The sequence below is a fragment of the Tamandua tetradactyla genome, chromosome 14 (genome assembly GCF_023851605.1).
Source record: "Tamandua tetradactyla isolate mTamTet1 chromosome 14, mTamTet1.pri, whole genome shotgun sequence".
NCBI lineage: Eukaryota > Metazoa > Chordata > Mammalia > Pilosa > Myrmecophagidae > Tamandua > Tamandua tetradactyla.
Window position 1 is genome coordinate 21,300,480 of NC_135340.1, and position 16,335 is coordinate 21,316,814.

The 16,335-nt window shown below is 36.9% G+C and overlaps 1 protein-coding gene across 11 annotated transcripts in view; it reads right to left on the reverse strand.

The window, feature by feature from the left end:
- Nucleotides 1-16,335, reverse strand: part of AKAP6 (A-kinase anchoring protein 6) — a 661,506-nt gene that overhangs the window by 12,779 nt on the left and 632,392 nt on the right. The window lies entirely within an intron of this gene.

Here is a 16,335-nt window from a genome sequence, read left to right on the forward strand (position 1 = left end):
ACAGTCCCTTAATCAAAGTCTTTCATTCCCAGTCTCTTCTCCAGTCTCTGTTTGAGACACAGATTCCACTTTGATCCTGTTAATCTATCTTGATATTGTCAGTCCTGCCCCTATGTTTTATAGGCAGGAAATTCCCCCACTCCCCACTCCCATACCATTTCCAGGCCCCAACACAGTAGCTGTCTGAAGACTTTCCTAACTTCTTCAGATACAGTAGCCCAAATTGCCTTTTACTGTGCTCTGCCTGGCCACTTGGGACTCTGGACCTTTCTTTGGACTTCCTGGTTGGAAGAACTTGATACATTCCGGGACAGAGTAGCTGGATGGGCTCCTGGATCCTGTCTAAATTCCTTCACCATTCTCACCTGCTGGATTCATGCTAGAACCAAGAAAAGTGATCAATACACAGCATGCCCTGTCAAGCCTACCCACAGACAGAACTTTGCATTTCAGCTTTTGCTTGCGCAGGGTTGCTGGGGATGAGCATGGCTCTGGGACTGAGCAGATGGGTTGAAGTGCTGGCGTTGCTGCTTACCAGCTACATGATTTGAGCAGGCTGCTTAACCTCTCCAACAACCATGCTGACCACCTGTAAAATGGGCACAGCACTGTCTTTCAGGATCATTCTGAGTATTAAGTGAGCTAATGCATATGAGGGGCTGAGGAGACAGTCAGTACCGGATAGCTATAATTCTTCCAGATGGACCTTGTTTCAGGTTCTCCCTCCACAACTCATTCTCTCCTTCTGGTCATTCCTTCCACTTTGCTTGTAAAACCGCACAGGATTTATGACATAATAGGTGGAGAGAGATGTCACACAGTTTAATAGGCTGGCATATTTGAGTTACAAGTGAGAATTATTTCAAGAGTCTGGTTGAAAATTAGGTTATGATGCTTTTAAACTCCTCAATGATGGGGAAAAACGCTTCACCTGAAGCACATTAGTGGAACTTTCCTTAGGAGCCCTCAATTCTTGAAACTAATAGTTAAAGGATACCACGCAAACACATTAAGCATAAAATGCCCATTAGCACTTTATTATACTGGATTTGTAAGAGATTATCTGCATAGCCTACTTAAGTTTGAAAGAGTCCAGTTACAAAGTAAACATTAATTAAGGGATATTTTAAATTTTTGTGCCAGAATTCATTCCTGCTGCCAATTACAGCAGTTAATCTAGTACACTGGCAGTCATCATACTTACTTGCTTAGGTATGGAGAACAACCACTGTGATGAATTTTTATTAGAATTTCTGTTTATTCTTTGCTTGCTGATAAAGGAAGTACTAATGACCAGTTAGTTTGGCTAATGAATGTTAAAATCCTCAGCTGGAGGAACAATCAATCAGTCTAATCAAATAGTATATTAATTTCAAATACTGTCTTGGCTGACACTGTACTCTGAGAGTGCTAATAAATAATTGAACTAGTCTTTCAAAGGAGCTCTCTTTGTAACTCCCTGGTTGGACATTTAGCAACACAGGTTTTCCATGCTGGTCCCAGAGCCGGGGGCTCACGTGGAGCTGCGGGCTGAGACGTGCGCACGTGCACAGGGGGGCTGCCCAGGTGGCACCTGCCACTCAGACTCAGCTTTCATGGCAGGCCTTTTTTCTCCCTGACCAAATTCTGTCTTAATGGCTGTATAAATTCAAGCCCAAGAAAGTAGAAAATCTTCTAGTGGTATCTAAAAGAACAAATCCTTTGCTCAATCAAGTAGTTGGGATGGAAAATTTCCCTAGGGAAAAGATCAAACTTTGGGGTGTAATATTCCTTTTCCTTTATTAACTCTTCCCTCCTACAAACCTCTTAAATTTATTGTGATTAAAAAAAATGTTTTGTATGTCAATCCCAGGGAAAATCTGACAGGATCCATTAGGAAATCATTCACTTTAGACTTTAAACTGTACGTATCAAGAAGTGCTATTCACTATCAGCATCCTCACTCCCTTGTTCTTGTGGGTTAACTTCTGTCAGTACTTTCAATAAAAGCTCCATTTCCTCAACTATAAAACATACCCCCGGGGAAAGGATGTGGGAAAAGTTTCCAAGAGAGTGACATTAGAATATTTATATGACTAAAAAAGTTGACTTAAAAGAAAAAAAAAGATACATATACAGTGATGAAACTGAAAGCAAAATTATTTGGTCAAATGGCCACTTTGCTGATGGTCCAACACAGCCAATGATCCTCAAGGTAAGTAATAATGAAGGGATCATTCACTGCACGTATTTGGATGAAAAGTCATTCTTTGTTTTATTCTTTTTAAAATTATGATTATTCAGTTTTATAAGGGAGCTTATTATACTAGTAATGGGAAAAGAATTAAAGAGGATGTCATTCTAAACTGAAAAATTTCTTGCCAATCTTTGGAATGTTGAATATCTATAATATTGCTGCTAAGAGCTATGTATTATTCTCTCCTTCCCCCCCTCCCTCCTTTCCTCCCTTCCTCCCTCCTTCCTACCTATTTCCTTCTTTTTCTTTCCTAGAGGAATTGTCTGGCACCTTAAAAAAAAGACATAAATTGAAAAAAGAGAAAATGATAACTCTAAATGGATTTAGACAAAAATCTATGAATGTTTGACCGAAACAAAAGGATGCTGAGTAGTAAATGAGGTTTGAATAGAGAGTCTGCAATTCCAGAGATAATTTTGAGTTAAATTAATTCATATAAATGTCATGCATTCATAAACTAGCTTTATGGGTACAGAGTTTTGGTCTAATCCAAGGGCATTATAGATAGATCGATAGGTAAATAGATAGATAGATAGATAGATAGATAGATAGATAGATGATAGATTGATTTTGAGATGGGCTCAAGAAACAAATACTATCAATTTAGTGTTAGTTCTATTATACTTTATTTATTTTTGGAAGTAAGTTATTCATATTAGCATAAAATATATGGAGTAACTAAAAGTAATTGGAAAAGTGATGACGATGATGAAAGAACCAAGATTCAAATTGCAGCAAGCAATGCTGCTGAACTTGGTATGACTTGGAGTTGAGTCTTCCAGGATTATATTTGCAGGATTTTCTTCAATTTTAGGTTAAATGAGATATTTATAGGGTAAGAAACATTGCCAGCTAAAGAGTGGAGATAAAGGAATCTGACATTTTATAAAATAACAACCCAATAAAGATCTGATATAGTTGCTTCTGGATTCCTTTAATTTCCTTTAAATATTTGCATCTTTCAAAAGATTTTTCCTAAAGTATCTTTAAAAGAATAGCATGGGGCAGGCAACAGTGGTGCAGTGGCAGAATCTCACCCACCATGCCGGAGACCTGGGTTCAATTCCCGGTGCCTGCCCATGGAATAAAAAAAAAAAAAAAAAAAAGCATGAACTGAAAGTTCCCAGTCAAACTTCAAGTGCTCAGAATAATAGGCGGAACCATTTGGAGGCCTTGCAATTTGTGTTCCCCTGGCTTATTCTTGAGCCAGGATCTTACTGATCAACACCACATGCAGAGACCTAGGAGGAAAGTTTTACTTCTAGAAAAGTAGAATACCATAAAAAAATACAAATAAATAAAAATGACAAAAACCATAAACAGCATTAATTATAAGTTAATAAAGCTATATATATTTATCATATGGAGAGAAGCAGAATGCCAGGAGGTTGACGAGTGATGGAGAGGAGGGACAAAATAACAGCAAGATTATTGGGGGAGGGAATCAATTTAGATGAGAAGAAATTCCAACCAGCATATATTCACTCTTCTTTTTTGGATGCAATCTTTTTTCCTAGCAACCCCCATCCCCACCCACCCCAACATAAAAACAAACTATCTGAGCATTGGATTACATGTTTTCCTGTCTTAGACTTCGGTAGAAATTTCATGAAAACAAAGGGAACAAACAACTAATCCTCAGGAATGGAAAGAGAGCTTTAATGAGAGCTCGGAGTTTGTGAGCACAGAATGGATTCAGAGATAGCAAGGAAAATATATAGATATAGATAGAAAGAAAGAAAGAGGAGAAAAAACAAATATGGTTCCTGCTCATCAGTTGTTTTGGGATTTGGGACAGTGACTCAAACAGATCTGAGTGGGAATCCTGGATGTCCCCTCCCCCCTGCTACAAGTGTGATCTTGTAATGTTATTTCATTTCTATACACCTCCACTCCATCATTTATATATCTGGGATGACAGTATATTGTGCCTACCTTAAAAGCTATTGTGAACTTTAAATGTATATAAGGTCCTGGGGGAGGGCCTGACACCCAGCAAGGCGCAGTGACTGGCAGCTAATGCCAGCATATATCCTCCGTGCTAAGGTGAAAGGAGGATCATATGGCTAAATGTTAAATAACTGTAACAGCATTTGTATTAAGATTGGTAGTTGATTGACTAATCTCTTATAGTATAACCACATGCATGGGTTTCAAAGAAATAATCGTCAATTAGGCCCCTTACTCCCACTGTGCTATAAATGGGGTGATGGGTTTGTCTTTGTGTGCCCCGGGTGGGTTTATGCTCTCGGAAATAATGAAATGAGAAAAGACACCTATCTAGCCCTCAGCACAGCCCATAGCTAAAGGACTTTCTATTTCCTGAAAATAATCTTTAAAAAAAAAAAAAAAGGCTGGACCACTGTCTGTGAAATTCTATCACAACTGACATATTAGAGCAATCAAATCCTGCTCACTATCTATCAGATTGACAATAATGTTAAAGTAACTTGTCTCAGTTCAGAAAATGCTTTGAAAGTCTATCTCACACTAATGATCAAAAACTGTTCTAGTGAATGCTCTTTTTAAATAACGAAGCTGATCAGAAACTCAAAACAGACTAGCAAATCCAAAGTCATCTCACAAATCTCACTAAAATGAGTTGTGACATGGACATAGATCCTGGTCTTGACTGCCCAGATATTTCTGAAATAGTTGAAAATGAGAAACCCATTAGATGTTGTTTTAAAATAAGTTTTATAATAGTAAAAATTGCTTTGTTTTCAGCAGGGACTAGGAACAAAAAGGGAGTCCAATACGGGGAAACGGGGACTTTCCTTCCAGATATAAATTCCATGATGGCAGGGATTTTTGTGTGTCCTGTTTATCAATATAGACCCAGAATGTGAAACTGTGCCTGGCAAAGAGATGTTCTCAAAACATATTTACTCAATGAATTGAAGGAAAAATACACTTGACCCATCTCATGAACTGCTGAAGGGTCCTGAGGTTAAACTCTGGCATGGCAAAGCCACCTGGAGAATTTCTGACTGTCAAGCTGGTGTCACCTCTCAGCTATAAAATTTAATAGGAGTCCTTAGTCTTGTTGAATTTTAGAACCTAAAACACTACCACTCATACAGGGCTTTATCTCTGTTGAGGACCTTGCCTATAACATACTACAACAGATAATATTTCTAAATTCATTTGTATCTCTGGGCAGTAAAGATAACTTTTATTATGGGTTTCTTTGGTCAATATGAATGTTCAATCAACTAGTTCCATCCCTCTATCCCATATTATCGAAAGTCCCTTCCCATATGAAAAAGCTAGAATGGCCATAGCCCAAATACCCCTAAAGAGTAAGAGAAAGATCAAAGGTGTTGGTGGAGTTATACCGAGAAAGTAGGGTTTAACATACAAACATGATTGCTGAATCATTATATTGATACTTCCTTTAATCTCCAGTACCTTAGAGCAGCTAGAAATAAAACCTAAAATTGTAGAATTGTAACCCATACCAAACTCTGAAATTTGTGCTACAATTAAGTATTGCAATGTACTTTGAAATTTATTGCCTTTTTTTTTTAAATTAATTTTTTTTTACATGGGCAGGCACCGGGAATCAAACCCGGGTCTCCAATATGGCAGGTGAGAACTCTGCCACTGAGCCACTGTGGCCCGCCCTGCTTTTTTGTATATATGTTATTTTTCGAAAAAAAAAAAAAAGAGAGAAGGAAGAGTGCAATAGAGATAGAGGATGTTTTTTGGTCTCCAGTGTCTTGGAGCAGCTAGAAGAAAAAATGAAAGATTCTGGAACTACTAAGCCATACCAAACTTTAAAATCTGTTGTATACTACTTGTGAAAATGTACTTGGAAATGTATTGCTTTTTTGTATATATGTTATTTTCCACAATTAAAAAAACCATTAAAAATATGCATATTCATCATTCTTGGAAATGCTGAAGAAAACTGTCCTTTGTGTAGTACTTTGGTCAGTTTAACTTTACTAATTTCAGTGCAGTGGTCTCTTTTCTTTCTTTCTTTTTTGTTTGTTTGTTTGTTTTGTTTCAGTGGTCTCTTTTGAGAGCATGGAAGGAGCATGACAGTAGAGTCCTCACTTGCTGGGCACTGCAGAAGGACCACTGGTGACCTTCTGATAGCCCAATCCAACAAGATCTTCTTTAACCTTATTGTACGTGGTTTCTCTTTAGCATTTGCATCCTTCTGGATGTTTTCTCTCCTTGGCTACCTTGATGTTTAAAGATGCCTCATGAAATCACTTCACTGATGGACTCTTAACTGTCTGTGTGCCCCATAGTTCTTGCTTTGTCCTCTTTGCACACTGCAGATCCCACGGGTCATCTGCTGTGCCTCCAGCCACCTGATGTCTGACTGTCTCTTACTCTGAAGGGTTGACAGGTTGAGGAGGAAGAGATTTAGGAAAAGGAGAGTGAGGGGAGGCATTGCAGGAAGAGGGAACAAAAAGAAGCAAAAAAGGCAGATGGGACAAAGCCCTGTGGGCACCTACAAAAGAGGGATGAGCCAGTGAAACACAGCAAGAAAATCAAGTAGGGCATGTATCCTGCGAGCTGAGAGAAGAGAGACTTTTAATTGAGTGGATGATTTAAGAGTATTAAATGAGCAGAGAAGAGAAGAAGGATGGGAAGTGAGGGGAAAATCACTGAATTAGCAAGAACAAACTCATTTGTAACCCTAGGGAGCACAGGTCCTAGAGGGTGGTGGGTGAGGACATCAGTGCAGGACATGTGAGAACATCAGAAGGATTCCAAGTTCCACAGTAAAACTGTAGTCGAAATTCAGAGCAGAGATTTAGACACTATCATAATTTCTAAGTAATTCTCAGGTGTAGTAATTTTATATTGGTAGTATTAAAATTAAGTGACAACAGGTGAATGCCTTGCATCAGGCTTTGGTTTTCTTAACCAAGTTAATTCTTGTGTAAGTCATTATTCATATTTGTTAAGAATCCACTGAGGAAAAAAATTTATTTTCTAACAAACTCTAAACATTTAACTATATGTAACTAGAAAAAGAATCTACTTCCATTAGCAAATAAATTATTTTAGCCTGACTATTGTTTCTTTGTGTGGACATATTGGAGTTTTTATTATACTCAAAGCAGAGTGAATAGAAAAATTGGCTTATTTTTTTTCTCTTTTCACCTACTATTCTGTGTTTTCCATGAAGTTTTCCTTAGAGTTTCAAGAAGGTAACCAAATGTAGGATCGTTAAAAATTAATTTTAGAAATAGTAAGAAGAGGTTTTCAATTCTCTAGCTGACCTTTCAAATATTATGTGGAATCAAAACAAATAAAAGGAAGCTCAAAAGAAAAACAACTTTCAATGAAGTTGTGAAAAGTCCAACCCCAATAAAATGGTGGATGGCAATGACGGACCCACCTGCCAAATTGCATAAACAACTTTTTCCCCCTAATGATACCTTCTGTCCCGTTTTTCTGGCACTGTTCTAGTTGTTTGGTATTTGATCAACAGAGGTTGACATAATATTTGTGTTTTGTGCCCCTGGATGTAATTTGTGCTTCATTTTTTTGCCTTAGTGAAAATTACTCCCTTCTCCTTCCTTTATGAAAATGACCTTACATTAATAAAAGTCTACAATTTCAAAAAGCCTACAAAGCATATAGTTAGAAAGCAGGAGATCATGTCAGCCAATGAAGTTTTCTATCACCTGGGTTTTTCTGAGAGATAGACATGAGTTCCCAAATTTCAGACCATGTTTTAATATAATTAATATATATATTAATTATATATTAAAGACCTTAATATAAAGGAGAACTCTGCCAATATAGCTGCCTGCAAGGCCACACATCAGATAACAGAGTTCACATATGTGCAGTGTTCATAACCTTTACAAAATATATATTCAGAGAATTTTGTGTTTATTCATTTTCAACAAGGGTATACAACAGGAGCCAATGTCATGTCATTATTGTTCTTATTTGCTCTTCTCAGATTAATAGGGGTGTGGTTTGTTTATTTTTAATTTTAAGACTATGATTACAATTTATCATTCAGAAAGAAAAAATAAATAAAATGTTAGCTAATTTGAATAAGCAGATTAAGAATGACCCATATAATTCTAGTCTTTTTTCCATCTTATGTATGCCAATGAACGAAATCCAACTTGCTTTTCTCACCATCCAACTGGCCCAATATTCAGGCTGAGTAACAGGCAGGTCAGCCATGATTTGTTTTCTTAAGATGACCTAAGCCTTGCTTCTGCATCTGATTTTATTTCGTTTGGATTTACACCTTTACAATGATAGCCTCCCCTATAAGATAGTTGTTTTGGGATTTAGAAAAGACTAAAATGTCTCAGAACTTCTAGAGCACTTTCTTTGAGTTGTCACTGTTCCATCCACAAAAATGATCCAAGAGTTTTACAAGTTATACTTGATGCTTGAACAGTTGCTTGAAATTTTAGGATCAATTCTACTATCATACAATAAAGTAAGTTTCCAAGGGATCTTATTCTTCTTATTCCTATTCTAGAGACCTTAGACATATTAAAATACAGAATCCCTGAGGGATTTTCTTTTTGCAGTCTCAAGGGAAAAACACTAAGGACCCTTATATCTGATTAGATTTTAAAACATCAATCTTATTTGATATAAAAGCTCCTGGGCTCTCATGAAGGAGACTTTTGAGAGTTTTACATAATCAGGACCTTCTTTCAAACTGTAACCCAAATCCAAGAGTACCAAATCAAAGGCATGTAATTTACATGCTAGAGAAAAATGGCATCAAAATGTGAATTCATTTTGTAAATTAAAAAAAAGCAATATTAAGGGCTAAGGGTCACTTTAATGCCTTATATTCTTTTTCCATGCAAAAATAACTAGAAATGACTCCAAGCTCCCAACTATTTGGATATGGATCCCTGGGCTGGCAACTAAAAGAATATGCTTTTTCTTTTTTTATAGTTAATAGTCCAGAGAGGCAAGACACTGGCCAGGCCAGAGAAGCTGATTTCCTGGGCCAACTGTCCTGAATTTACCACTCCAGGTATTTGACAATGGTTCAGTTTGTGACTGATATCTCTGCTTTGCTTGGAGAGGGGAGCTTGTTTTGCACTACAAAAAGTATGATTGCTTTTATTCTCTTAAGAAATAGAAAATAAGGGAAATTGCACCTCCACCTCCTACCAAACAATATTTTTCAGAGGCCTACTCTGTGCAAGCCATTCTCCTGGCAGATGTTACTGCCATTCTGGGACACTTGGATAAACAGAAGTCGCTTTTGTTCACCTGCTGATAGGTTCCATACTAAACTGACAGAGACTTTCTCTGTTCTCATTATTTGTCTTTCCAAAATTATACCCCCCTACACCAAATTAATCATTTCCTTCATCATTTAGTAAAGCTACTAGATGAGCTGTGACTCCATAAACTTTAGGAACTCATTTATTATGTTGCTTGATCAGACCTTGCATTTATTTACACAGTGTACCTATAAAATCCAGCTTTCATTAGTGCTGGAGAGGAATAGAGCTGCTCTCTTTGCTGGGGAAGGTGAAGCTGGAGAAGATAATTAACCATGAAACAATAAGGAGGCTTGCTGGGTAAGCAGTAGTGTGAAAACAGTTACTCCTCACAAAAGAGGGGAAATTAGCTTGCTGGATAAAAAAGGAAGTGTCAGATTGAAGACTGAAAGGCCTGCCAACAGAAGTAGATAGCTCTATGCATCATTAATGAAATTTTTTAACACTTAAACGCCACAGCTGTCCACGTTTAAATGCATGTAAATGCCATGTGTTTCCAGAGATTAATATGCCATGTTAAAATATTTCTCTCCCCCTTAAACGTCTAGATTTTGTCTCTGTCTGTTTCATTTCACCTACTTTCTTTCTAAGAATAAAAATGCTCCAGCTTTCTCAGCACTGTATCCTCATTTCCAAAGCCATGTACTCTGAGCTTCCTGGAGACGGGCAGCATGCTCATTATATTTTAACAAACACATTATTTTACATTCATAATACCGATATTTTAGTAAACAGAAAGTTTGTTTTGATTTTGCTGCTTCACAGAGTGAAGACTTATGATGTGCGTTTCCTTTCAAAACTTCCTCCTGGAGCATTAGTGCTCCCTGAAGCAGCCCCATTTTGGCAGAAATTCAGTTCTGTGCAGTGCCAAAAGAAATAGAATAAACAAACACTGCTCCATGCAGCTGGCGAGATAATTTACATATTACTGCACACCAAACATGAAGACCTGAATATGGATTAGAGCTACGGTGATGACACAAATGTCATATAGATAAAGAGAAACAAAATCCAACACATCATTGTTTATTTTACCAGTGCTACTGTACAAGAGCACTGCTCTGAAAGAAAAAATAAAAAAAAAGGAGGAATTGCTTTTTGAAAATTGGACTCCCTTCCATATTTGAAGTGGATTCTTTCAGACTGTAAAAAAGAAAAAAAAGAAGTAAAGATGAATGGGTTATTTTAGATCTCCTAATATACCCTGCTGTGAATATCAGGATCTCCTAATATTTTGTGCTGTGAATTAAACCAATTTTAACGTGCACCAACTTGAATGAGTTGGGTTAATGCTCTTATGGGAATAGTCTTTAAAATAAAAAGACACTCTGAATTCCCACATAGTCCTTTTTCTACCCTAGATAATTTGGGCTGTGCACTGTGCTCTTCAATTGAGAATTTGAGGTCTGTGAATTGGATCCTTGGTTTGGGAGGTTAAGCAGACAGTAAGATATCCATTAAAGCTCCTTCTGAAACACCGTCCGTGGAAAGGATTTGCTAGTCTTCAGCTAACATGCAGCTCACGCCTACAGGAGCAGATTGCTGCAAATCGGTTTACCCTTCCTGTCCTCAGCTAGATGTATAGGTGTCCTAGGAAAGAAGGGACATCTCTCTGGATATTTATTGCTGTAAATTCAAGAGCTGTATGAAGAGCTAAGAAAGTAACAGTTAACAAATGATGATGGTGGTAGGGTGGGATGCAAAGAAAATGTAAGGTATTTTAGTACACACCAAATTAATAATTCTTTATCCTGCATTGGACAAGCTTGACTTGGCTTTACATGCAAACACTCCTCTTGAAATGGCATCATCTTGTGAGCTCCTAGTGCTTTAATTTTGACAGGTAATTGTATTTATGCCAACTTTTGTGTAAATACAAAAACAAAGGGAGAAAGGAGGACCATTTTGGGAAATCTAGTAAGTTAGATATTACTTAATTTTAATGTTAAATAATGTTCTTTAAAATTTACAAAGCAAGATAACTGAAAAAGGTTAAGAGAGTTGGGATTATTTAACCAGATGAAGAAAAGACTACACAGGAACTTATTACGATAGCATTTAAAAGTTACTATGACTAGAAGAATGAAAACAGTTCTCTACCTGCACAGGACCAGACTCAAGAACTGTAATTAAATTGCAGCATGAAAAAGTTAGGTGAGACCCACAAGAAGGAGATGGTATTAAAAAGTCAACTAAACATTCCCATGGACTCCCAACAAAGTTTGGGAAAAACCTATCACTAGGCTATTTTAAAAACAGAAGACATAACCTATTCAGAATAATCCTCAATACCACTTTCAAACCAAGCTTCCAGAAATACAACCTTTCATTGTATTACTCCACTCATTAAAAGAAAAACATTTTCAGTGGCTCTCTATTTTCTGTTCTAAATTATTCTGACTGACTTTTAAGACATTCTATAATCTATCTGGTTACTTAAAATGATTAAAATTTAATTCTTAATGCTCCCTGCTAACTGACCTTCACTATAGTAACTGCCTCATGAATATTCCCTACTCACTTGTGTCACCATGTTTTGTTCATAGTAAGCACTCAATAAATGTATTTGAATAATGGATGGATATGGTTTCCACTGTCCTTACTCAAATCTCTCATAATTCAGCCTTTAAACCTATATAGAGCTTCCTCTGGAAACTTTAGTCCTCAGTGATTTCCCTCTCATTTGATTCTTATAAAAGAGAAAGAATCACACAACTTACCACTTACATCCATTTATTCATTCAATAAATGTATATTAAATACTCTCTACCTAGTACCAGCCATGCTGGGAGAGGATATTAAGGCGACTGAGGCACAGACTCACACTTCAAGTATTCTGCATTATGCATTAGGTTTTGTCATTTATGCTGTCCCAAATACAGTTTGGAATAAGTATTATTTCAGCTACATAAAAGTTTTCTATCATTTCATGTAGCTTGCCAGCTTCTTGAGAGTAAAGATCTATTTAGGCAAATGCCAGAGCAGTGCTGATCACAGAGCAGGTACGCAAGAGGTACTTTTTGATTACCTGCTTACAGATTTAGTTCCTTCCAACCTCATGATCCAGTGGTATCATACAAAAACCATCCTTTCAAGTAGATTATTTATTAAGAATCTAATATTTGTATAGTCAGCAATGATACACTAGATGGTACTAACCCATGAAAAACTAAGATGAAAAAAGCTATGGTTAGAATGTTTAATCTCTGTTAAAACACCTTTATTTTTTCAGATCTTAGGCCAGGGCCTGCCTGTATTTTTTACCCTTTTAACTCTTCGATACAAAAATTAACTTTTTCTATGTTGGTATTTCAATTTTAACCCCCTGGATAACTAAACCTTAAGCACCTTTGCTTGGCATTCAGCAAACTCGGTCATTTATATGTTATAAAATCATAAGCATAATTCAAGTGAAACAACAAACATAAAACATTAAACCTGGATATAAAAGAAAATCAGAGTAAATCTGATTTTTCTATAGGAGGATAAGTAAATTACTTGATTCCAGTGGCATTTTTCCCTTCAATCAAAAATAAATGTGACAATCAAAAATAAATGTTTTTTCTTCAATCAAATTTTAAATGTGACAATGATTGTGCTTCATGATCAGTGGCTTAATATTGAGACTCAATACTTATTATTTCTACGCCAATGCTTCCTGATCTTTTTTATGTCATGATGCACAGAAAATGCTTATACAGACCTGCATATTGAGGAAGAAGGAAGAGGTTGATCATTGCAAAAGACAATTGGCCTGACTTCTCCCAAGCCCTGTCCTACCCTCTACTCTCAACCCAGAGTGATGGGTGGTTCATCTTAGCCCACATGTAACTGATTCAGAGTACATGGCTGGAATCTCTGCACAAGACAACTATAAGTAGAGGTTTCTTTGGTTGGGAAAAACATGAATATATGAGAAGGTAGAGAGGTGGTTCAATGAAGAATGAATTAAAGACAGAATGGGATAGGAAGAAAAAAATAACTAAGCACAGCAAAACAAGTTAGTATCAAGTTTTCAGACAACTTCATAAGCATACTAGCAAAGAATCTTCTAGCCATCAGACTTGTGGCACGCAGAAGTTTGGGCTAGAATTAGCATAGTGAGAACAGAAAAGAAAGGGTGATTTTCTTTCACTTTATCACACAAAAATTACTAGGGGAAATGGAACCCGCATTCCAGCCCAAACCTACTTGAATCATTAATGGTTCCAATTCTTCAGTTTCCCTACTAAGAAGAAGCTTTACTCCTTAGAAAATTGCTCCCATATCCACTTGCATTCTGTACTTGCAGCTTTCCTGATTCAGCCTGTGTTTCAATCCCTTGTCTTGGCCTGTATGGACTGATGGCCACATGAATGGTTACTGGTTCTTGGCCCTACTTGGCCTTAATCCTGGATTTATATTCTTGGGCCAGGTTGGCTCCTCTTCTGCACTCAATACTGTTCTCTGGATCCCTAGCCTGAGTCAGAGCCCTTCATTTCAACCAGTGCTGCTGGTGACTTCTAGTTTCAGCTCCCATAGGCAAAGAGCTTGGAAATCATCACCCCTGTCCTTAACAAAAGAAAAAGTTTGAAAAAATTGAAAATAAGTGACTTTCTGGGATCCAGAAGAAAACTGAGGATGTAGGGCAAACTATTACTCTGAAATTTGGAGAGACAAGTGAACCCAGAGAGTCATAGTTGAGCCAGGTCACCTAAAACAGAAACCATCAGAGCCATAAACTGGTAGGCACACTTACATAGTAATTTTAATGAACTGCTAAAGACCGAGTATGGGCAAACAAGATTAAGAAACTCCAGGGGAGAGTAGTCTTAGGGGAGGGCCCAGACTTTCATGGGCTTTAACTCCAGGAACCCTATCACGGTCAAGAGCCAAGAAAGAAACCCTCTTGAGTCTGGCAGTGGGGGGAGAGTAACCATTGTGAAATACATGCGGGGTGTTCTCTATAACAAAGACCTACACTCCAGGAAACAAGATTTTACCAGAGGCTCATCCCACCTGGGAGAAAGATAAATATTTTTTAACTCCAGCCTTCTCTAGCCTTCTGTTCTCACTAAAGAGGCAGGGAGGGGACTAAGAAACATCTGGGAAAGCCACAAACCAGGTCCACTAAACAACTGAGAATTGGTCCTAAGATTATAGAATACTTACCCTCTCCCATCCTTATAACACACCAACAGAGCTACAGGAAAATAACAATGGATTAGAGATGAAAGAGTTGCAAGACTATCTGAGGAGGAATTCTAGGGAAACCCCAAAGACAACAAAGGAGACAGAAACAAACACACCAAAGGAATTTGAAGTGTTGGCACACGTAGCTCTAGCAAACATTAAGCACAGCCCAATTCCTAAACAGATTAACATAAAAACTGAGGCGTATTTACCTCAGTTCCTGTTACTTGATACATGTTGTCCAATTTCAACAAAAAAATAATAAAGCATGCCTAAAGGCCAGGAAAAAACCCGAGTCTCAAGAGACAACATGAGCATCAAAAGTAGAATCAAATGTGACACCGATTTTAGAATTACCAGATGGAAAATTTAAAATAACTATGATTAGTATGTTACGGGCTCTAATGGAAAAAGTAGACAACATGCAAAAATAGATTCATAATGTAAGCAGAGAGACAGCAACTCTAAGAATTAATCACAAGGAAATGGTAGAAATGGAAAGGCTATAAAAGAAGTGAAAAATGCCTTTGATAGGATCATATACAGAAAACTGGATATGGCCAAGAAAAAACCATCAAGCATGAAGATAGGTGAAGAGAAAATTCCTAAAATGAAATGCAAAGAGAAAAAAGAACTAAGAAAAAAATAAGTTGAACAGAACATCCAAGAACTGTTGGGACAATTTCAAAAGGTATGACTATGCATAATAGGAAAACAGAAGGAGAAGAAAGAGCGAATGGAGCAAAAGAAATATTTGTAGAAATGATAGAATTTCCAAATATTAATGTTAGATATTAAGCCACAGATCCAGGAAGCTCAGAGAGCATCAAGCAGGATAAATACCAACATTTCTATACTTAGGCCTATATTCAAGCTGCAGAAAACCAAAGGCAAAGAGAAAATCTTGGAAGATGCCAAAGGAAAAATTATCATCTTTACACAGAACATACATTGCACATCAGAAACCATGTAAGTAAGAATAGAGTGGAGTGAAATATTTGGTATTGAAACAACAAAAACAAAGCATCAACCTATACTTCTATATTCAGCGAAATTCTCCTTCAAATCCATACCCGAAATAGTCTTCAATCAACCAGATAGTTGAAAAAATATGTTTACACAAAATTCTGTACATGAATATTTATAGTAGTTTTATTCATAATTATTAAAATTTGTAAGCCACCAAGATGTCCTCTGATAGACCAATGGATAAAGAAACTGGTACAACCATACAATGGAATGTTATTCAGTGATAAAAAGAAACCGATCAAGCCACAAAAAGACTTGGAGGAAACTTATATGCAAACTGCTAAGTGAAAGAAGCCAGTCTGAAAAGACTTTGTACTGCATAATTCCAACTATATCACATTTTGAAAAAGTCAAATCTATAGAGACAGTAAAAAGATCAGTGGTTGACAGGGGTTTGAGGGGAGAGAAGGATGAATAGGTGAAGCACAAGGGATGTTTATGGTAGTGTAACTATTCTGTTATGATTCTTTAATAATGGATACATGACATTATGCAATTGTCAAAACCATTAGAACTGTACAGTACAAGGACTGAACTCAAATGTGAACTATGGACTTTAATAAATAACAATGTATTGATAATGGCTCATCACTTGTAATAAATTTACCACAATAATGCAAAATGGTAATAATTAGGGGGAAATGTATACAA